The sequence below is a fragment of the Atractosteus spatula genome, chromosome 1 (assembly GCF_055471065.1).
Source record: "Atractosteus spatula isolate fAtrSpa1 chromosome 1, fAtrSpa1.hap1, whole genome shotgun sequence".
In the NCBI taxonomy this organism is placed as follows: domain Eukaryota; kingdom Metazoa; phylum Chordata; class Actinopteri; order Semionotiformes; family Lepisosteidae; genus Atractosteus; species Atractosteus spatula.
Window position 1 is genome coordinate 18,260,513 of NC_142706.1, and position 25,608 is coordinate 18,286,120.

The 25,608-nt window shown below is 35.2% G+C and overlaps 1 protein-coding gene across 2 annotated transcripts in view; it reads left to right on the plus strand.

Annotated features, from left to right (window-relative positions):
• The first annotated feature begins 1,013 nt into the window (after positions 1-1,013).
• Positions 1,014-25,608, plus strand: part of LOC148840699 (leucine-rich repeat and immunoglobulin-like domain-containing nogo receptor-interacting protein 2) — a 318,418-nt gene continuing 293,823 nt past the window's right edge. For both annotated transcript variants that reach the window (XM_088933170.1, XM_088933258.1), the window contains exon 1: positions 1,014-1,124. The gene's annotated coding sequence lies outside the window, so the exon portion shown is untranslated. The remainder of the gene's footprint in view (positions 1,125-25,608) is intronic.

Here is a 25,608-nt window from a genome sequence, read left to right on the forward strand (position 1 = left end):
GACATTTTATTTACAGACAGCAATCCCATTGGTCCTGAGGGATCAGATCATTTAGAGGTGCTTGCTCAGAAAGCAGGTGGAGTCCTGTAGTCCAATTGGTAGACTCAATCTTGTGTCTGTTATTGCCTTACTATAACTAGGATTCTCCAAAAGGCAGCATGCAACTCTTGCACTTCAGTTAGTTGTGTATGGACTGGGAGCTTGTATGCTTTTAGTGTTATCAGCAAGAGATTCATCACCCTGTCTCAATGCATTAATGCTGGCTCTCTTGAAGGCACCACTGAGCTCACAGTGTGTAAAATAGAGAAGGGTTGTGACAAGTGTGAAGAAAGAATATATAGTCATTCCCCCCTGTGTGAGATGTAGAGATCGAGCTGATTAATAGACTGGTGATTCTAAATTGGTAGGGCATGAAAACATGGTAATTCCAAACTTTTCAATATACTATACATATACAGTACCTGGGCTGAGCTGCAGCTGCAATTTATTGCATTATTGTACAGTCCTGATCAAACAAATACTTAATCAACTCTGGAATAAATTAAGTGTGAAGCAGAAAGGGATGTGCAAGATCTATCATTTATAAAATTATGTGTAACATTTATTTGGTTCACAAATTGGTTATTTAGCTCCTACATAAGCTAAAAGACAGCAACAGCCTTGCGTTCAATTATTCTAATTTACTGTTTTTGTCTGATTAACACGCATGATGTCATAGGGGTTAAAATAGAATCTCCTTTGGGACTGCAATCATTCAGTGAAGTACTGTAACATTGTAACTCAGAATTTAACAAACCATCATTTGACAGAGTGTTTAAAGTTGAATAAAATGTCTACATGTCCCTGGAAGCATCCTTACACACTGTATGTTATGGTTTTGCTCAAGCTTTTCTCTCATGCCATGCTCACCTGTTTCTTTCCAATTAGCGTTTGTTTACTTTTCTGTGTTTTATTGCGCTTGCTGTGGCATGTAATGTGCAATTAAATGAATTTTAAAACTCTTTTAATTTCAGGTTCCCTGATCTGGAAGTATAACCTACTATGAATCAGATGACACTTGGGATTTTACAGGAGAGCAGCATTATTCTTATACTTAACTTTCTGAAGGCCTACAGTAGTACAAGGTATGAAATGCATGTCCCCCTCCATTCCAATGAATAGCTTAATTACAACACCACAGACTCCTGCTTAAATATCTGACACAGTTTTATACAAGGTCCCAGCAAAGCAAGAAAGAATACATTTGCTTTTTCTTGGAAACAGCAATATAAGTTGCTCTTTTGAAGTTGTTATTTTCTAACAACAAAAACAGAAAGAGCTACAGTAATATTCTAAAGGAAAGGCAAAAAAAAAGGATCAATGAAAATGCTTGCTTACTAGCATACCAATACTGTTAAACTACAATTTTAGGTCCAAAACCAATATTCAATGATGTCCATGATTGAATATTTTTTGTGGATCTTGTTGGGGGTAGCTGCTTCATTTTCCTTGCTGTTACATGTATTTATTATTTCAAAGGATTACACTTTAATACAAAGTTCTGCATGTTAGTTGGACATCTGTTTGTGCTGTAAGAATTACATTTCTCACCTAAAGTATTTTTAAAGGGCATGTGTGACACTGAATTTCTCAAATGAGTCAAATGTGTCATCCCAAAGCATTTGAATACATTGCTTTTAAATGTCACCTATTTTTTTTCTCAACACAATAACAACAGAGGCAAAGAATCCTAATTTAATTTTCATGGAATGTTTCCAAAGTTATAAAGTGAAAGGCAGTGTAGGACACATAAAAGATTTGAGTTAATGTGTTGATGTTGGTGGATAGAGTTTCATTGTACATTGGAGAGAATAGGAAATAAGAAATACAGAAATAAGACTGCAGCAGTTATTGCCTGCTGTCTGTGCCCTTGCAGATCTCTAGTTTCTTAATATCTCAATAATATCTTAATGCTCCAGACAAGCGTCTGTGGGCACTACCCATATAAAATATCAGCATCTGGGTTGAATCTTCACCATATTATTTTTGCAGCTTTGTACAATTCATGCACTAGAGACTGGAGGGGGAAAATGCATAATTTCACAGCTTGAGCCCTTCATTATTTTCAGAAGCTCTGGGTTATGATGCCCAATGGCACAGTTTCCCAGCAGAAATAAAGCTTGTTCCAAACTTATATATATATAGAAAGTAAAATAAAACTGAAGGAAGAACTTTGGATGATGTTTTTATTACAGTACAAGCAATAAGAAATGTGAGTGTGTTGAGGATTGAAATATAAGAGAATTTTATTATGTATGTTTTGCTTAAGATATAGTGGGATCAAACAGCATATATACAGTAGTAGGTACAAAAAAGATGAATGTCCCTGAACATTCTATTAATTGATACTTTAATATTCTCAACTGTAATGGAGTTCAAGGACAGGAAGAATATAGAGAATTCACCAGCAAGTACAGTGGTTTGTTTAGATACAAGGCAAAGTGGTCTCTAATTAAGTTCATTAAATTTATTATGTTTTCTAGTAGTCAACCATACTGTTCATTTGTTATTTCATGCTTAAGCATTAGCTTAAAATTAGAGAGAGGAATTATCTGAGAATGTATGGTGGAGTGTTTTTTGACAGCTGTTGGTACTAAGGAGGCATGCTTTAACAGGCCCAAAACAGCTGTCTACAAATTAGCACAACTAATCAGTTTTCAGCAATACTTGTGAACCAAGATTTGTACAATATTAGGGTTTAACGTGTTTTTACTGAAGCCCATAGAAAGTCATGATTAAACCATTAAAATGGCATCTGCCATCCTAATTTCTTTTTAATTTAGCAAGAACTTCATTCTGTTTTGTGACAATGAATGTGACACTTTAATTAAGCCATGGATGGAAATGATATCTATTCAACTATATAATGCAGTTTATGGTTGTTCAATAGGACAATGGCTGAAAAACAGTGCCTAGAATTTACTTAAAATAAAGAAATGTGATTGTATATAGACTATAACCCTAATGACCACTTGTAGGAAAATAACAGGATGATTAGCAGGATGTGACACTGTTTTCTACTCTGTTTACTGTATAAGTGCTGTTTTAAAGATGCCACATGCATAACTGTTAATTATACAAAACACTACTTAAAGTGAAAAAGAACATGACAGTTACTTCATTTCATCATGGAAGAGAGGTTTGCCCTCAGTAGCTCATTTTAGAAAACTATGAAATACAGAAATAATGAAAAAAATAATTTAAGGAGAAGACGTTTCTACATCCTTCCCAAAGCAAATCAATAATCTTCAATGTAAACCACATCCAAATTATCCAGTGATTAGAATTATGTTAACAAATCAGTTATGCAATTGTTGATTTTTTCCATTCAATTATTTAGTTTTACAGAAAGAATAATATGTTTTCACTGAAGTTTCAAATTTTCTTTCCAGATAATTCACAGCCACTCTGTGAAATCCCACCAGTGCAATTCTGGTGAGTGGTAATGGGATTCAGTTTCTCATTTAAAATTCTCTTAAAACACTCATTCTTTGTGTTTATATTTTAATTTTTAAGAGTTTTTGGATAAGAGAACCTGAAGTATTGCATTCAATCACATTTTTTTTTTCAGTTCAGTACATACTTCATTTCAATGAAAAACTGGAATCCAGGTAGTGACATGCATGAGTAGTAAGAATCAGCAGGGAAAAACAAGCACAAAATGATGTAAATGTCTATCAGATATGGCATATCTAGGAATATTTTAAATATTAATATTTTTAAAGTACTGTATAAGGAGTGTTTATTGGCCATACATTTTTGCAAACATCCTTGTAGAGAACATATTGTACTGCAACAGACGATGCTGAGAATTTCTCACATACTTTCAGCAAATTGGTTGTCCTATTTAAATAAAAAAGCTTCTTAAAACGAGTTTAATAAAAATATGAGAATGAAAGAAAAGTAAATCCTAAGCAATATAATCTGGAGAGCTGTCATCTTTGAGTAAACAAAATACTTCCTTTTAAAATGATTGGAAAAAAGAGAAATGGTACAGTAGTTGCCCAATTAATTACTGTACCTACAGTACATCAATAAAATGTTTCTGATGAATATCCCATAACTGCACATATTGTCAGCAAAATGAAACTCTGCAGGCATTATGAAATGCTATTAATAAAAATAAAACATGAGGATATCAATCCTATCATTCAGAAATATCTGTTGAAGTAAAATGAATTATTCATATACAAAGTTTCTTAAGATAAGTAATTATTAAACATAATTTAGGTGAATGTGAACAGTTGTAAACAATTAGAAAATATTAAAGTGAGTTTTAGTTTGGAACATACTGTAGACCTTTTTTCGTTCTAGGGCTAAAAGGGAAACTTTTTATTGTAGTACTGTTTGAGCTGTTCAAACACTGAATGAAATATTGGTATTGTATAGTCTTCTTATCTTCTTTTTAAGTTTACCCTTCCAAGCATTATAGTGAACTCACCTTGCCCCCCCAAAAGATACTATCCACAATCAATAAAAAAGTGAGCATTATGAAATGATTTCAGAAAAGAATTGCAGAAACATTTCAAGAGAAAAATAAATGTAAAGAAAATTAAAAAACAGTTTACTCATTAACAAAATGTTGATAACTGATAATAGAAAACACAAAATAATACTTTGGTGCAAATGGTGAAAATTATGTACTGTAAATGCTCACATGTGTATATGAATTAAGGTAGCAGAGGAACAACATTAAAATGAATGCAAAAAACCAGTTTGCCGAAGTAGCAATTGAAGAGTCTAACAATTAGAAACCAAAAAGAAAACTTTGCAAATTAAGAAAAACAACAGGTGTAGTGGAGAAACATTTCTTTTATCAATTGTTGCATACAGTAGTCATTTTAGCTGAAGTTATACAGTGAGCTTCTCATAACTTTAGAATTTATTTTTATTAGTCTCATTTGTAATTATGACCAAGCTTTCACTGCTCGCAATACAGATATACAATATGTACTGCTGAGTGGGAGTTCATAAAGTCCATTCTGTATTAGCCATGTACAGTATTTCTCATATACTGTACTTTCTTGTGACCCGAGTTCACTCTTAACTAAACACATAGGCACACTGTTTCATGTTACTCTGGTATGCCTTAGATACTGTACTGATATTTACAACAAGCTGGGCAGCGGTAGATATTAGTACACATTGTAATACTTCACCAAAATGTAGTGTTGAACAGTGGTGGCTGGAGAAAAACAACATGCAACACTTTGAGATATTTTTTTAAAGTGTGCATTGAATCATTGTGTCCGGCCCCGAGTCTGCTTAGTGCTATAGTTCTTCTGTTTTTATGTGATCCAATAGCAGCAACAGCAAATCAGGAAACAGCCTATAATATTACTTAAAGGATGTACTACTTTCTTGTAACTTGTGTGCTAAAACATCCCATAATGAAACCACTTTTTAGTAGCAGTGCTTTACCTACTATATATTCAGTAATTAGTTAGATCTGAAGGTAATTTAAAGGATGAAATATATACAGTGGAGTGTATTTGGAGTGACTCACCTACCTGAGGAAATGGTAGTCTAGCCATGAGGATAAGGCTGTCCAACCCCTTCCCTCCTATCCCTATTTTGAGGATTAAACTAGTTTACTATAGATGGGGAGACGGGGGTGGGGTATGAGGAAGATAAGTAAAGGAAAGACCTGGAAGCAAGACCTACAGTATATATACAGGCGATTGGAGGTGTGCAAAATTAGGATCTAACCTTCCACCCAAACTTGTGTTATAAGCTACTACAGTATATAAATGTGTCATCATCTACAGTATACAGGTGGATGTTAACCTGCAGGGCTTTTGCCTGCTGCACCTCCTACAGTGCCTAGAGACCAGCTACAGGGTCTTCAGCCAGGGGACCACCATTTATCGATGTTTTGTCCCTTATCCCCATGCATGCCATAGTGGTGGGGCAGTGACAGGGACGTCTCCCTGCCACCCCCTGCAGCTGGCCTCTCTCTAATTAGGAGTTTTTGGCCCCCAACTACTATTTCTTCTCCTCAGCCATAGCCAGAAACGTCCCTTTTCCACCTCTTCCACTAGATCCTTTGCTGGCCTCTTCAGTGTTGTGCCAGTCACTCCCACATCACTAAGGAGGCGTAACATTGATGTGCTTATAAAACCTCGGCATGGCACTTCCACAGGGTAGATGAGGGCTCTCCAGCCACGTTCTGCTGTGAGCTCAGAGTACCCCAGCCACTTCCGTCTGTATGCATTCTGTCATTCTGTATGCAGCCTCCATCCCTTCTTCCCATGGGACTGTCAGTTCTATGAGAAGTACGATATTGGTCTCTTCTGCCTACACCACTATATCAGGACACTGCAGATTTCCCTAGGGAATTAGAGCTGTCTGCCAAGGTCCTCCAAGTTTATAAATATAAAATAGGAACCTTGTATAAGCAATTTAAGATTGTTCTGTGCTCTTCTGTGATATACAGTATGCTGTAAGGTTGAAAATAATTTGTATAACGGACTCAAGTAACATATCAGTACCTACTGTATATAAACACACAATCCTAATGATTGCAAATAATGTACTTTATATGGAGTTATTTGTGTATGAGGATTTTTTTAAATGTAAAATAATATACCTGTCATAAACAGTTCTCTAACTCATACCATACTGCTGAAGGTAACGAATGTACAGTACTACAAGATCACAACATGAGCGTTACTGATTTTTTCTCACAGGTATTGAACATGTTTCAGGATTATCCACCACAGGAATATTCACTGAAACTTCATATTTTGAAGGAGAATGTTATGGAATCTTATGGACAAAATCGCAACTTTACATAAAGTTATATATTCACTCGCAGGTATTGAACATGTTTCAGGATTATCTACCACAGGAATATTTACTGAAACGTAATATTTTGAAGGAGACTTTTATGGAATCTTATGGACCCCTAAATCACAACTTTACATAAAGTTATATACTGTATTCACTCACCTTTTTCTTTTCAAGTATGTCCATTTTCATACCAGTCAAAGTGTTTTTTTTAAAAATCAAACTGTTTAAAAATAATACCAACTAGCTATTAGTTGAGTGATTCTATTCATTGATTTTGGCATTTGTAAGCATTCTTTTACCTTGAAGGTTCTATAATCTCCATAAATAATTAATTGTTAAAACCCTGGGGGACAAATACATGGATCTTAATTAACTTCTGTGTTTAACACTGTCATATTTACAATCCTACAATATTGAAACTATATTGTTTTTACACATTTTTTACACATTTATCACATACTGTATAAGTCTTGATGTACCTCCCAATTTTCACCACAGAATTATTTTCTCACATTCTATGTGCTTTTTGACAAGTGTGAAACTAGCACATAATTATTTTTCTCCTTTTTTATTGTATTGCATTGTATTTCCCTTTTCACTCACCTTCTTTCCATTAGCAGGTACACAGTATGTTTTAGCTTCCATTAGCTCCTGCTGTGAATGATTGGAATTGGAACAATATTGAACTTTCTCACTCACAGCATATGCTTGGATCCACTTCCCCAGTTAGTTTGCCCAAAATCTACTTACAGTAGGAATAGTTGCTTATTCTTCCAATATCAGAAAGCTAATTTTCTTTATGAATGTTATTGTAAGGTATTGTAAGGTTCTTCTAGAAGGACAGACTCAAGGCAGGACAGAGATCACATATTGCGACATGTGTTCACTTGTTAGCTTTCTTATGGGCTTATGAACATACAGTATATCCATTTTCTAACTGCATTTAAGGTCGTGGGGGAGCCGGCATTTATCCTAGTAAGCAATAGGCACAAGGCAGAATATACCCTGGATGGGAAATCCAGTCCATTGCCAGGCTCACACACACACAGTCACACCAGGGCCAATTTTCCCAGAATCCAATTAACCTACCAGTACAGTATGTCTTTGAACTGTGAGATGAAACTAGAGTTACTGGAGGAAACCCTAAGGAAAATGGGGAGAACATATGCAAACAGTACCACAGGAATTGAATCCAGGTCTACCGTGCCACCCAGTGTTTATGAACATATTACACATACTGTATTCTCATAAATTCACCCAAGGTCAGAATTTAATCTAGGGCAGTATTTGTAACCACCACATTGCTGTGCCACTCAATAGCTGTTTATCAGTTTTTAAATAAAAAAAGAATAATCTAAACTAAGTTGGGAATCCTTCTTTGGGTGTGTAAGTTAGCAGAAGGAGAGAGCAGAAATACAAGCAAAGGGGTGGTGCAGGGAAGACAGAAGAAAATAGTGAAACAAGGTTAAAGAGACGGAAAGCTTCAGGGAAAATGTAAACTAGCATAAATTATAAATAAACTGCAGAAAAGAGAGATTTAAAATAGATTAGTTCATCACCGAGTTCTGTGAGACTGTGTGAACCAAGACTAAGGATAATTTTGGCTACTATTGTCTTTCTAGTACAAGAGCCTTTGAATGCCTTTGTAAGGACACAGACAGAAAGGTTAGGGCCTTTACGCTCAGGAGAGTTAAAATAGGAACTGTTAGCTAGAAGAAATCTTTGATCTGCCCTGATATGTTTTCACAAAAACGACTGGATAACTTCTTCATGTTTTGCTGACTGGGCATTTTCTGGACATTTCCTGCAATTGTGATGTCCATTGGGTCAACATGTAATGGCTGGTAGAGTCTTGTTGGATATGTATGCAGGTGAAACAAAGATGTCTGTTTCAGCTAAAAAAATCTGGCAGATTTGGACATTTAAAGGAACTGTGGACAAGAAGGCTGTGTCACCAGCGTGAGATGATTGGTAGGTCTGAAAAAGAGCTAAAAGGTGAAGGATGATTCTTTAAAGTGGAGATGTGTTTGATGACCTAATGATGAAATATTTTTTGGCTTGCCATAGCAAAATATTTTATTGTTATTTGCAGTTATTACTGACATTTACAATCTTTCAACCTTAATTAAGCTTTTAATTTGGTCCTTCAGGTTTTGATTACAGATATACACCTTAAAATTGTATATACATAATTGATAATAGTACAAATAAGATTATAATATGACATATGGCACATCATTGAAAAGGGCGGAAGAATAATTTTGCAATGTACTGCAATGAATCAAAAGAAACATCACTTTTAAGAATTTATTCACATATAGCACTTGCACTGATATTTAATTGAATGGTATTGACACTATTACATTTATTGTGATCTGTTGAAAACAACATAAGCTATATATCTTCAACATTGCAGATTCCCAATTGGGAATTCTATTTCAATAATTCATAGATCCTGGACAAGTATGTATGTATGAGTATTTTCAATAGTCTCTGAGACCTAGAAGTCACATGTGATTCCAGTTCATCCCACAAATGTTCAATGGGGAACAGTTGCATCTAGTATGACATTAACATCACATTCTCATCTTGTGAGGAAAACGTTGTCACACAAGCAACATGAGAATGTTTCCTGAACCTGAATAATGTAGGACTGTGTTTTCAGGCTGCCATTGATCACTACATGTGGAGTTCTGTTGTGACTAGACTCTCCTGTCCAGACCATCACATTTGTTCCTCCCCATCTTTTTTTCCTGAGACTTGGCCTTGCACATCTTGATCTATCATTAATGGATTCTGTCTATAACATCTTGCCAGGTTAGAAATTGCTGTCTGTAAACACTCCAGATGGTGAATAACATTGCTCCAGCAAATCAGTGGCACAAGGATGTTTTTCTCTTGATAAGCATGATATATTGCTTCTTTTTATGCACTTTTCTTCCTTCGCTTACACAAGCCTTGAAATTCAGGTTATATTACCTCATCACTTCTGCCTGGAACTTGATTGTGCAAATGAGAAAATTAGAAAAAAAAGCTTTTTCATACAATAGGTTACTGTGTATCAAAATTCCCTTCTTCAGCTGTAGGGAAAAAAAATGTCTTACAAAGATTTTTTTGCAGGAATGTCAATAATTCTTTTGGAAATGATACATAATTTATGTAAGGTACTGTATTTTGTGTCATGGTCTAATAAGCAATAACTTCATGATGAGACAAAATAATAAATAACAAAAATATTAAAAAGAAGTTCAAAGGAGGTCACACCTTATTCTTACCCCAGCTACTATACAGTACCTACTCAAATTTCACGTCTTACTTACTTGTTTGTGCATGTTTTATTTTCACATTTGGCTTTTTCTCTCACCAGAAAAAAAAATCTTACTTGCTATTTTCCATGGCTCCTCTTTTTTTCTTCACCCTGCTCAAAGAAAACCAAACACCTCCAACATGTCAGTGAGCCATGAAATTGTAGCCGATTTGAAAGTGGAACCAAACTGAAAGTAATAAAAAGACCTAACTGTGGCCTCTTTTTCTTCTGTCTGATTAAAGAGAAACCAACAGTCCATCATTTCCACTGTCTCTGTCAGCCATGGGACTCCAGGTGAATTAAAAGTGAAATCTAAGCCGAAAGTGAATCTTTCTCACAAGTGCCCCAGTGAGCTGTCTTGTTCAACCGGCCTTCATCTATCCCTATTCAGCTACAACAATCCTATCTCAGCAGGCAAATTCAGTTCCAGTCCTGCATCTTTTTCCAAGTGCATTTTTCTAAGAAAAGCTTTCTAGTCCAACCTCCTTCTGCGTTGAAAAAAAAACTGTCTGAGTTTCCAGGCTGCCTTATTTATTTCTTGTCTTGTCTTGTTGACAAGACAAGCTCCACAGAGCTCCAGCACATCTGTAACCCTGGGGTCTTCCTTTGCCACGCCGACTATGTCCATCTTTTCTTTCTCTCACCTCTCCATTATTCTTGCCGGAAGTGATAAAGAAGAGTATAATAATGATAAAAATGCATTTCCTTTTACTTGATATTACTATGTCAATTGTAGCGTACTTGAACTAATAACTATTATACAGTATATACTGTATCACTACTGTATTACAGTATATACAGTACTGTATATGCTCTACTGTATTTGCTTTGCAGTAAAGCACCTTACTTTACAATGGTGTGTGGCTTCTTCTTCTTTCTACATTGTGAAAAGTAACCAAATTCCTCACAGCTCTTCAATTTCAGCATTTCATTTCCTGAAACACTTGCAAGGTCATGCAACACTATGTGGTCTCTCCTAAACATAATATATAGAAAAGTAGGGAAAAAAGGACTGGTGACTCATCTGTAAAAGACCCTGAAAGGAGTCTGAAGTTGCCTTTTCTCTCACAAACGTGAAAACAAGCCTTTTCAAACTCTACTGCTGCACTTTCTACAGAAAGCACTTGGCTTGTTGGAGTCTTTTATTGCAACCAATTTTTAAAACAAATAGGTCATATTCCCTGTTACTCAATCTACTGTAGTTTGCAGGCTTCCCGCTTCATCAAAGATTCAAGACCTCTGCACCAGTTCTACACCTTTTCAGAAGTCATAGTCCAGTTTCTTTTCCTTTGTAAGCTGCTTCTTCTTTGATCACTTCTCCAGAGCTTCTCTCCTTCAATTTTCCATTCATTTATTACTTCAAATTTCTCTGTAAACACCCCTTTAAAACCTCCCTGTTTCAATTACTATTTCTACTCATCTTGGATAGCCATCTCCTCCAGCCGTGAGAGTGGGTCATTAGTGATTTGTCACTGATTCCTACACCACTCCTTAAAGAGCTAAGTTAGCTTCTGCAAGGCACTTTCTGGCTATTTCTTTGATTAGAACAGTTCTCTTTTCTGCACATCAAGGAATCCACATAAGAGACCCAATAAAGCTTGCCATTCAAAACATGCATTTGTCTCTACTTTAATTACAGTGGGTTCTGACCAAACTGCTGATGTGATTTTGAATTATTTTTACTCCTCCTGAGTTATTTTAAATTTCTATGATTATCCAGATGATGATGTCACGTAATATAGCTGAACTGTCTTATTATGAATTGCCCTGTTGTTTCTATTTGCATGAAAGCACTGGGATAGTTACAACAATAAAAATGCAGCAATAATAAACAGGTTTCTTTGATGCTTCCTTCATGTTTCTTTCAGGCATATGTTGTGTACAGTGTATGCTGGTTAATTATGTTCAAATGAAGTGTCACAGCATTTTGATATTTTTTCTTAATGAAAAATGTGTCTGATACAAAAAGTGTACACATATAGACATTTAATTTTCATTTAATGAAAGCTGCAGATATACCCTGCAAATAATGGTGAAGCTGTGAATTTAATGCTGAGTAAAACAGCAAGAAATATGTTTTGCTTTTAATGCGATGATTACTGTGCAGTTCATACTGTTGGTATGAATCAGAATATTACCATACTTTTTATTAATTTTGTTTTGTTTTGAAATTACCTCAGTGCCCAGAGTATGCAAAAATCCATACACTTTTTATTTTATTGTATCTTTGTTTCTCATCTTTGAGCCCAGGAATAAAAAAAAAACAATGGATTAATTCTACCATTACTTCAGTTGAAACTGTTATATGGACTCAGGTGGTAATCATGAAGTGAAAATATATTGTGTAATTATAATATTTGTTTCCGCAGATAAGCAACGGGCGAGCTAGTATTTACAAGGCCACCTGTCATTCAGTGCCAGTTACCATGGTAATAATTCCACAGGAATCTTGTAGCACCTGAATCAATTATCAACCACCATGCTTGCCTCAGGTGGTTCAAGACTACATAAGCCATGATCTTGCAGTAATCAGAAATTCTATCATATAGAATTTCTGCGCTTCAGGCTTCACCCCAAGTTCTCATGTTCCCAATTTCCCAATTCATCGCTGTGTTTGCTTCCTGGGTTCTGAATGCTTGCTTCGATTGACTTAATTCTCTGAATTCTCCTTTGATGCTAGGATAATATAACACTAATTAATATTAATATTATTCTTAATAATAATAATCATAATTAGTGGGGATGAGAACGGAATAATGAACCCAATTCATGGGTGGGGATAATTAGGAGGCCGTGACCGGTAATGGACAGGGGGAAATCTGGCCAGGACACCTTGGTTAACATTCCTGCTCTTTTTATAAAGGGACCTGCGATTGACCAGAGAGTCAGGACATACGTTCTATGTCACATCCAAAACTCACCACCTTTTTATGGTATAATGTTCCACTCATTCTAGTGGGGCATTAGGACCCACACAGACTGCTGGGACAGCACCCTCTACTGGTCCCACTAACACCTCTTCTAGCAGCAACCTTAGCTTTCCCAGGAGGTCTCCCATCCAGGTACTGGCCACACTCACACCTGCTGAGCTTCAGTGGGTTGTCAGTTGTGAATTACATGGTGATCTAGCTTCTGGCTATAAATGCAGTATACTTTGTAAAGCGTATACATACAATACCGTATACAGTATACAGTAGCAGGAATTTGAAAAACTTAAAGCAAGGAACAGATATATTTGTGTAGGACTATAGTAAAGTACTGCTTAAAAGTTATATTTTTAGAAAAAAACAGTTATGTTTAAGAATTTTAATAATGTTGACTTGTAAGTTAGTTATATTTTGCTGCATGTACTGTATAACAGTTGAACATAGCTTTACTAGTGAGGAGCTGGAGAAATAAAACAAATGGAACTTGCAGCTAGGACAAAGGCCTGCAGGAAACTGTTCACTCCCCTTTGTGTGTCATTCTCTTGACCCTGAGTAGGAATAAATCTTGAGTTCAAGTCCAGGTATTTTCTGCATACTTAATGTGTATTTATCTGTCACAATGCTATAGTGCCGTATCCATGGTTGTAGAAAAATTATGCCTCTTTGTCAGTGCAGTGATTGGATTGAGTGGATTGAGGAATTGCAGTGACTGGTCAAGCCAAACAGAAGCAAGGTGTAAATACTCAATGACTGCTGCAGGGCAGATAAGAGACTATTTTACATGTTTGAGGCTTGGAAAGAATACATTGGCTATTGTGTACTTAATGTGTTTTTTTATTTGAGAAAAAATAGTACCAATTGTATTGCGCTGTTTTTTAATGTAACAAAAATCCACAACTTCCTCACTTTTTGGGGGTTTTCAGCAAGCTAGTGCTCATACTGTACAAATGTCCACGTGACTAATTTTAATGAACGTAGTATCCTGTCTTTGAGAAGAGTTAGACATCAATACAGTTGATAATTAATACAGTATTAGTTTCAGAGGCGGAGTAGTTCAATAACTGTACAGTTCTGATATTTACTGTTATGTTTTTTTGTTCTTTTAAAAATACAGTAGAAAGATACTTACAGTATAAAGCCAATTGCAATATGCTAAATATAATGTTTCTCTTGATTTATAACCTTTTATTATATTATTTCTGTTATGTATTGATGGCATTCTTAAGAAAATTATTCGGTTAAAAATCTTTTGTTGGTGCAAAACAATATACCAATATACAATATTTCTTGTAATTTTGTTTGGACGTTCTATGCATGAAGAGTTTTCCAGTTTTCAGCTTTTACCCAGACAGTCCATCTGTTGACTTCTGTGCCTGTGTTTGAAGCTAAACTACCAAAATGATGATTACTGATTTGTATTGAAGTTGTGTTTTATCTGATAAATAATTCTAGGCTTCATTTGTAAAACAGATTGAATCCCTTACAAAAACTATAACAATAAATAATAGAGTATCAGGTTAACATAATTATACTGTATAACCTCTTGTTCATTGGATAAGTAATTTTCTATCCTGAGGATGTAAACATACATACATTTTTATAAAATGAATATTTGTTTAGTTTAACGATAGTAGTTCTTCAAGAAAGAAAACAATAATCCTTAATTTGTCTTTATTTAATGTTCTGGATTATCAAATTGGGTGGCACAGTGCCAAAGCAGTTACAGCAGCATTGCTGTGTCATAGTGCTGGGGCCCAGTGTTCAGCAGGAGGGTGCCAGTTGTGTGGTGTTTTATATGTTCTCCTCATGTTTGAGTGGGTTTCTTCTAGATGCTCCTTTTTCCTCCCACTGTGCAAAAACATACAGGTACTGTAGATTAAATGGCTTCTGGGAAAAGTGACTTTGGTGTGAGTAAACTGTACATGTGTTTGTTTGTGCCTGCCCTGCGGATGGACTGCCATCCTGTACAGGGTCTACCCGGTATTGCAACCATTTCTTGCCTGCTCCCCTTCAACCCTGTATTGTAAAGCACTTTGTGTTACGGAAAATTAATGAGGACCCTATGCAGAATAATCAGGACAAACTTCAGAGGCATAGTCGATTGAACAGTCCGAGGTCCAAAAGCCGAAGGGATACAAACCGGTGCGAAAGTTCAAAATTAGAAGCAGAGCCGTAAGCCGCGAGGAAGCCGAGAGTCTAAGCCAGAACAATAGTCAAAGTACCAAAACAAAACCAGGATACGTAGTCGGAGAACAAACCAGGGTCAGGAAGCCAAAAACCGGGGGTAACTCTAGCCAGGAAAATACTGAGCACAGGTGAGAGTGTGAAGCAGCATTAAATAGGCTGGGGTAAAAGGCTAATTGGAAACCGTGCTGGAATGCGAGGTGGAATGACAAGTCCTCTGGGTGCGTGGTGTAACACTTAGAAATTGGATGAATTATAAAACTGTTTTGTTTATTTCTGTTTAACAAAAACTGTTTTTCTTTTTCGAGAAACACTCCAAGTGTACTCTGTGACACAATGTTATAATGTTGCAATGTCATTCTATAGTGTTACTGTCAATAGTTGCAGTGGGTTATTAAAAGGATTTTGAAAATGATTCTTAAATGGATTTTGAGTTTGGTGTCCGTCATGCAGGCTCCACAGACAGGATAGAACGAGACAGCTCCATGTGCTGACTGATGACACATGTCAACCTAGAAAATATCTTCACAAAGGACAAGGGTGTATATACAGTAAGTGACCACATATTGTACTGTATGGGATCTTGAACAGCAAGGATAGCTATAACAAGCTAGTTGGAATGATTGTCAGGATCTTGTTTCTTCTTAAATTGTTACATTTATCAGTTTTCCAATCATTTTTGCTGCACACTTAAACACAGTGTTGGAAACACCTCTTCCTATTTTCTCTTTCTGGATAATGATTAAAAAAAATAAGTACTGTAAAACCCAATGTGGATGGAGGAGATCTGGCACTATATACTTTCCTGACTAAATTGTTGATATTGTAGTAATGACAGACTATGTGACCTCCTTGTTCAAGGTTTATCATCCTCCTAATGTTTCAAAAGTACAATATTTTGCTCTTAAAACTAATATACTACGATAAGTTCTAAGAATTATACTGCTGTAGAAATGAGTACACCTGGCTAGGTACAGTATCATGGTCCTAAATGAATAAATATGTTATTGTCCATATATTAGCTTATACTACATTGCTGACTCAATCATGTTCATATCATTGGGGCACAGACATCAATCAAACTTAAAAAAATGCAGATTGTTGTGTATTGCAGAATAACTGTGGTAAAGTAATATCAATTTACAATTAGGCTATCTGTGCAGTAAATAGTAGTGTACAACATGCAGTCCCATAATAAATAATGAAGTGCAGTTATTCTTTGTAATGATAAATGCTGATGTACGGTATCTAATGTTTGTATTCTCTATAACTATCTATGAACTAATGACAAACTAATTTAATTTTTTAACAAAATGTGTGGATTTTAATTGTAGGTAAATAATTTTGTAATGTTTTTCAACGATACAGAACTTAAAAGAGGACAATCTGGACAAACTTTAGCTTTTCTACCCCGTTATTGCTTTAAAAGGGTAAAACAAAGCTATACTGTATAATGTACTATATATATATTTTGAAATGATTAGCAACAGATACAGCATTGATTTGTCAAAGTCTACTACTAATATTATTCCATTTAATTCATAATATACAAATGTTCAAAACATGATTATTTTTTATTTATCACATTGTGTTCCATACTGTATGGAACCTGAAGAAGGCTCCACGGACGAAACGTTATGTTTTCTTTCTTCTTTTTTCAGCATGGAATAAACCTATTACTTGTTCCTAAACTGTATATTTGCCTATTAATGAGAAAGAAATATTAACAGTAGACATGGTACAGTATGCATGTTATATTATAATCTATATATTACTATATATAGGAATAGATCGAGACTTAAAAAACTGGTTCCTCTGAAAATGAGATTTCTGCCAACAGTAACATACATGTTTTTATGAAAGCCTAGGAAGAGAAATCAATAAATAACTGCATTTGTATGTGGGTCACAACATTCTAACTTAATTAGCTGGAAATTTCACTTGTAAATGGTTACCTATTTTCCAAAACCTAAGACAGTAATTAAATAAACGTATAAAAAATGTTTCAAATGTATGAAGAAGGCTCAAATGCCAAAATGTTGTGTTTCTCCTTTCCATTTTTCAGCATGGAATTAATTTTTACTTCGAAGCCACTGCACACTTATGCAGCTCATCACTTGAACATCATTACTGTAAACCATATGCTTAGGAGAAGAATGCAGTGGTATTAGCGCTCCTACAAAATTCAACAAAATTCTTTTGTTGTACATTTACTGTTTTTCAGTGTGTGTATTTACATATTTCTTTTGACACCTCGATATTTTATTACTTAGGATAATACTTTATAATGTGCTGAATATTTCAATGTCTTGTCAAAGTATTATCTTCCTGTTTTGTTGAGTAAATATTGTTATTGAATAGAAGTTCCAGTGGCGGTCAAGTTACAGTATAATCTCACACTTCTACCTCCCTGTGCATAAAAGCTTACTTTCTGAACACTGCACTGTGTGCATCTTCCTAGCAACTGTCCTTCCTCCCCAATATCACCACTGCAGCAATTATCTGTGGTTCATATCTCATACAGTAAGTGAGAAGGATGTGACAGTGCTGCGCTCAGACCAACATTCTCATTTCCTCAGCAAAGTATTAAGCACGCTATCTTTAAGTTTTCGTTAGCTCATTTCACCCTAATTAGAATTTGACCAAACAACTGACATTTTTTTAAGCAACGATTTTGAATTTAAACCTAAAAGCTCAAACTGTACTCTTTTATTGGTAAAACAATATCAGAACAAAGAGCTAGCAACAATCAAAAGCTAAATTTCAATGATTACATAAGTACAGAATCTGTCCCCTGAGTCAAGGCTGGAAGCACTTTTTTTTGCAGAAACTGCAGTTGTGAGTCTTTTTGGATAAGTTTCAACCAGGATTGGGATTTTGATTTTTTTTGCCCAAACTTCTTCACAAACTTTCTAAAACTCTGTCCAGTAAGTTTGATATTTTTGATAGGCAGCAATTTTTAATTATTGCCACATTAATCTATCAAAGACAGGACTTTCACTAAAATACTCAGGGACTATTAGTTTCTTCATGTTAATTCACTCCATTGCAGCTCTAACATTGTGCTTTTGGTCATTGTCCTGCTGAAAAATGAATGTCCGTCCCAGTTTTAGGTCCTTTACAGATCCAGGCAGGACTTACTCTAAGCTTTGCCTATACTTTGGTCCATTCATTTTCTCCTTCATCTTGACAATCTTCCCTATTGCTGCTGATGAGATGCAGCCTCATAACATAATGCAGCCACTACCCTGATTGACAGTAAGGGCGATTTTAACTGGGTGATGTGCTGTGTTGGATTTGCACAAGGCATAACACTTTGAATTTAGATTCAAGATGGGTTTGCCACTCCCCTATACAGGCTAGCTTTGTGGATTGAGTGGGACATTGTTTACACATTGACATTTTCTCCCATCTTAGTCAATGGAATCTGATGCTCTTTCAAAACCAGTACACTGTGGCATCCCTAACCAGTTTCCTCCTTTCTACACTGCTTAGTTTGGAAGGACAGCCTGATCTAGTCAGTGGCACTCTTACATCCATATGATCAGACTTTATTATACTCAAAGGGAAGTCTTGGAATTTTTATCCCCTTCCTCTGATCTGTGTCATGTTATTTTTATCCTGAGATGCTTTGAAAGCACATTTGTCTTCATGGGAATCTCTGCTTGAAATTTACTTCTGACTAAGGAACCTTACAAAGAAAGGTGTATTAATTCTGAGATCTAGTGATCCCCTATTATTGCACACAGGAGGCCTTATTGTGTGATTTGTCAAAGTACTTTTGTGTGCTTGAACTAGTTGATGTATGCCATAACAAAAAGGTAAAAAACTATGCATAAGAACAATATAAATAAGTGGAACTTTGGTGAGTAGCTGTGTCAGCATGTGTAGTCTGCAAAGGAACAAGCAATAGGTTTATTCCATGCTGAAAGAGAAGAGAAAAAACACAACGTTTCGGCTGTGAAGCCTTCTTCAGGTGTGAACAAGTGGAGTGAGTGGAGCTTTGGCTCATCTAGCCCATTTATTAGTTTTTAGCTAACTCATCTAATCAGCACACCTAGCCATTTCTTGAAGGAGACAGAAAGAATATCACATATTGCATATCGGTTTCAGTAACATGGTGGATAGCTTGTTGCATACTCCCACTCCTGTTCTGAGTTTTAAGTGATCTTCCAAATAGTTTCCACTTGTGTCCTTCGGTTTGTGTTTCGTTGTTCATTTGCCTGCTTACTAGCTTAGTTGACATTGCCAATACCCTTCAGGATTTTAAATACTTTTGTGAAGACCTCTCACAATCGTCTTTGTTCAAGTCTAAACAGTTTAAATTCCTTTAACCTGTTAGTGTGGGACATTCCCTTTAATCCTAGAATGTGCTGTATCTGGCTACTTTTCTCTGGAATGACTTCTGATCAAGAATATGCTTTCTATAACATGCTGACCATATGTGTATTCAGTAATCTCAAAGACGTATTATTAATGTATCACTAGGCATTACACAATTTTAACATACTGTAACATCTCTGGATATAAATTTTATTTATCAGATCATTTTGCTTAGGTTCTTAAATCTTCCCCCATAGACCTAAACACTCAATAAAACATCCTCAAATGCATCCAGTTCTTTGGTGGTGTTATTCCTCACAAAATAAAATATTAAGTCTGCCAAAAAGTGGTTTAGCTTAGTGGTTGCATAAGCGTCACTGAAATATTGTTGCAGTCACAAACTACAGCATAAAGTTGCTGGAAGTAAATGCTATCTGCTGTCCTGTATTTATAAAAGGAATCACAGGTTGTAGATTCTATCACCATTTACTGTATATATACTGTATAAGAAAACATTATACAGTATATAATAATATACTGTGGTCATTCTATCTTTTACGAAGAAAAACAGACAATCCAAAAGGCACAATTTTACAAAATGGGAATAAAGCTTCTGGCTTCTGGAAAAAAATGGCCCTCATGTGAGTGGGTATCTGTCCTGCAATGGACTGACGTCCTGTCAAGGGTGTATCCTGCCTTGCATTCTTTGCTTGCGGGGTTAGATCTCCTGTGACCCTGTACTGAAAGTGATTAGAAAATGGGTGTATTAATGTATAATACTTATGTGTGTATATATGATTTTGGGCTTGATTTTTATTTCTTAATTAATATTGTTTTATTTCGTCCTGTCAAAGATGGAAGAATGCCCTGTTGTTATGAACATCTTGTAAAATCAGTCATATTATCTTGAATCCTGAATCCAAGCTCGGTGGCAGGCATATTCTTTTTGGACACAAGTCATAGCAGATGTTTTCATTTTTTGTCAGATCTAAAGGGTACTTTTAAAAGCAATCTATGTAAATAAACTTTACAGCAAAAGCCATAATTATGGAAAACAACTATGCTTTCAAGGGTTCCATTAGAATATATTTCAAAATTAAGAAAATGAATACAAACATGCACCTGCCTTTTTTTTCTTTTGTTTATCTTATACTATAGCATTAAACATTAAACATCTATACGTAAATTACCAATAGATAATTCTAGAAAAAATCCATAAGATCAGTATAGAATGTTAGTTCTGAATATTTTCATTAACACGTTTGAGAAACCTTTATACTAAAAACAGGTAGTTAGCAATAAAATAATCTGCGATTCTAGGTCCAAAAAATATATTTTAAATACTGTACCTTCCCTTGCAGTTCATTGGTGTTTTAGTGTTTGTACACATTATAAGCCATGTGAAGTACAGTATGCTTAAGGAAAAAACAATTGCAAAATCAGAAATTGTTTTCTTTTAGGTTAATTTACTTGCTCCAAAGTAATACTAATGTAATTCACAGGTGCTGTGAATATGTGCCAGGCTTAATCTTGAAAAGAAATCATGGACATTGCTGTTCTAGGTCTCTAAGAAATGTGACTTACAGTATATCCTTGCTTCTTGCAGACTCCAACAAAGCATGTTTAATTTTAAGTTTGTACTGCCTTACAACCTGCTTAGTATTTTTTTCCTAAACAATTCTTTAGGTATTGGGAATCTGTTAATTTTGCCAATGTTTCATCTGTATAATTTTAAGTTTTTGCATTTCCTCTCTTGTCTTTAAAACCTGTAGCAGTTATACACATACAGTAAATCCTGTAAATAGCACAGCTCAATTGAAAAAAAAAGAATGATTATTATGGTTTCAAAAAGGAATTCTGTATTAAATACTGAACTTTAACTCCTGACTTTAGATGCTCCTGATTTGAGTTTGGGAGTGAAATGATCTGTATCACACACTCAAAAACATACTGTATTGTCCATGCTCCATGTATCCTTGTTATTTTTCCAGACATGTCTGGTTGTGGATCCTCCCTGGCTTTGTTTCATGTGTATATATCCATAGAATTGTTATACATGCATTGTTACACACATAAATGACACCTAAAGTGCACTTTGTGAGTGCCTTTAGCCACACTCTGTAAAAGTCATGTTGCATAACTGTAGTGTTAAAAACAGAGGTGGGCCATTGAATATTCCAAGCTAAGAGATGTTTTTTTATGTCATTAAAAGGTACTATCTCGGCCTTCATCATACAGTGTTTTCATGTTCAAATGTGTAACCTATCTAAAATGCTAAGAAAAGCTTTATCCTTGGAGTAAAAGCCCTTGAGAGGCTTGTAATTGCTGTCTCAAAAGAAAGGGAATTCTGTATCAAAAAGTGAATCATCTAACACAGAAAACAAAGGTAACTATTCATCAGGAGAGAATGTTAACTTTATAGTAATAATGAACAATGCAGGCTGGTCAGAATGACCACTGCTTATTATTTCCAAGGAAAATGTTTCATTCACCATCTTACAAAATGTCAAAGCTTCTCTACAGAAGGATATTTTAGGCCTAAGGGTGGCTCTTCATGTCTCTGCATTGTGGCACACATGACCTGTCTCTAATGTTGTTGTGCAATTTTAATAACATTCTGTGGCAGTTGCAGAGGACAATTGCTCGAGGGGCTTTGTGATGTAATGATCTCAGCCACCACCTATCACCTCAGGAGCCTAGAGTTTCAATCTATATGGATGAAATATGATAGGGGTCAGCAGGAGCTGAAAGCTGTTGAAAAGTTACAATACCGTTGTGTCCCAACAGACACTCTGCAACAATGCATGCTTACCTTTTTGAGACATACATATATATAATTCAAAATAAATGTAGTGCTGTGTGAAAAACCTTCATAATTGTCAAGGACAAATACTTTCCCACACTGACAATATGGCTGTAAAACTGAATGTCAACATTTTTAGGTGGAAATTGCTGCTTCTCTAGAAATAAGATCTACACTTTGCCACAAAGTATTGCAAATGATATCTTACCCACAACTGCACCTTTATTGATGTCAGCATGACCCTGAAGAAAACATGCTAAGTCATACTGTACCTTACCAGGTTATACAGTCTTTTATCTGATGACAGCGCCCATTTTGTAAGAGAGCATTTGAAGATAAATAAGTGATTTCACTTGAATGTCAAAAAGAAGGAAAAGGAACTAGTCTGTTCTCTACAGGGAAGTTCATTTTTTGAACAGATCTCTTTTCTGCAAGAAATATTGGGTAGTGACAGTTTCATTGAAGTTCCTTCTCTAAGAGTGATTAAGACCACATTTTCTGTTAACAGACTGTTTGCTATTCTTTGAATTTTTATAGTTAAGAGGTTACATTACTTTGGCCAAAAAGTCAATTGGTTTGGCTTATTGAGGTCAGAAAAAAGTAATTCCTCTAGAGATTAAGCATTACTTCCTACACAGAAAAAGTTCAGAAAAAGGAATTCCTATAAGTGTCACCAAAGACAGTTTATTGAACTATGCACTGCAACTTCACTTTATGTTTGCGCTGTTCAAAGGGAAACCTGAAAACAGCTTACTTAATATATTTCTTTCATTATGATTTTGCCTATAACTATTAAGCCTTTTATAAATAAATCCATATTTGACTAAATGTTTGATGAAATACACTTGTTAGGGAAATAGAAACTTCTAACATTTAAAAGTTTGAAAATGAAAAAAAACTAGGTTTGAAAAAAATAGGTTAGTGATTTTTTTTAAACTAACTTCAAGGACATAGTAGTGAAATAAAATTGCAATACGCCATATGCTTTTTTTACTGAAATATCAGCTCTTTCAGTTCAAATATGCATATCACTCACTGCATATTTGAGTTAATTGCTTTCTTATTTCATGTTTGCCATTGATTTTCAGTCTGCAAAACATCAAAATGTGTTCTTGCTTTTAAGGGTGCTCAATTTCTCAGAAACTAATACTCAACAAAAATTAGAACTCAAAACTAATATTCTCTTTGAAAATATGAATAGTTTTAGTTCATGCATGTCTGTAGGGTGAAAATAATTCCACCACAATTTGACATATGCTTGTTTAAGCTGTTTTTTTAAACGAAAATAAGCTTAGACCAACAGCCTTGTATAATAAATGCCGCTTGCATAAAGCTGTATAGGATGGATGTGATTTCTAGCTGTACATTTTCATTGGACTGTCAGTTTTTTTGCTTGCTTTGATAATGCAGTAGGATTTGTTGCTCCAGTCTGAAGTTGTCTACCACATTATTACCATGTACCAGAGGAAAGAATAAAGTTTAATCCAATTAGTGTGAGTGAAATGCCGCCAGTTCCATTATGTATTAATTTATTATTTGTGGTCATTACCTGATGATGGACACAATTAACACTTAATGGAAAGCCATCCTCCCATATTTATTTCTTGTTATACTATAAAGATTCTTATGATAATACTATAGAGGCTAGCAATCCCATATAGTTTTTTTTGTTAAAATTGACATTTTAATAACATGCATTTGTAAATAAAATGCTTATTGGTTCAAAACAACTAAAAAACTACCACAGAGTTATATTGAGACCTCTTCTACCTAAAGAATTATTAGAATATACAGTACCAGGACTTTAATGTGTAATTTACAGTAGTTGTTCTCACAGTACGTATTTGTTTAGAACACAACATCTATCAAATGACTATTAAGGCCATTTTATTATGGCAAGATGCCATAATCTGTACATTTTTTAAATATACATACAGTATACATATTCTGTATACTTGCAGATTTTTCATAAAATACGAATTTGGTTTTTTTGTATTGTTTTTTAAAGGGTGTATGCCTTGTTAAAAACATAAAACTAGCAAGTAAACATATAATTACACAAAATATGTGTTCCATGACTACAGGGATCATCAGGCTCCAGAGAAAACATACACATTGACAGAACAGGAGTTTGAAGAGGCATCTTGTGTCATCTCAGATGTTTGGGTCTTGTTTATGCCTGTATATACTTCTGCATTCTTTCATAAAATATAACAATGGCTACAAATGAGAAGGGGGCATTTAGCCCACCTAGTTCAATTAATATTTCGTCAAATTCTGGAACTTATCCAGCCATTTCTTGAAAGAGGCTAAGGTATCAGTTTCAGTAACTTGTTCAATGGAAGATTAGGGACACTACCCTCAAACTATTTAACTATTTTTGTAGTAGATACAGATGCAGCCATTCAAAGTGCGCGGCACACACACGTACCGGAGGTAATTGGCTACGGCGTCGCGCATTGTGACGCACGATGACGCGCGGTACCGCGGTACGTGATTGGTTGACCGACCGGACTCGTGGTCCGTTGGTCTGTCGTAGAAAGATTTACAGTAAACGTCTTTACTGTGCCCATTGTAGTATTGAATATTTATATGGAATTTTACCACTGAAGGGAAATCTTAGTGCCTGAGCATAAAAAAAATAGGAGCATACTGCAACGCGTGTGAAGGCCATAAACGATATTAATTTTGGAACTTAAACATACAGTATATGGCTGGTCTCGGTACTTTAAAGAAAACATACACACCAGTATTCCATTTCTCCCTAAACATTTTAAGCATCGAAGTCTTTAACTAACGTGATACCGGAGTCAACAAGCATACTTTTAGAATTTGATTAAAAGGGAATATAATATGGAATTGCGTATCTAAAGAAATTAATAACGATATAATTATATTCATGTTGCAAAAAAACTGCAACGGACATAAAAACTCCCTTGCTTTTAACAGAGCGTTCCATAATTTCTAACTACGAGAATTATTTAAACTGCGACACTTATCATTCAACCAGAGCTCGAAATATCACAAGGATCCTCTAGAGCACAGCAAAGACTGTATTAAATGAATCGTGTATCTAAAGAAATTAATAAGATATAATTATATTCGTGTACTGCGACAGGGCTGTGTAGGGCTGTTTCACCTCTCTCTTCATGTGACTCTATTCAAAAGCCATTTAGCAAAGAGGGGATGAGAAGAGTGACAAACTAGTATATTTTAAATCTTTTTTTCTGAAC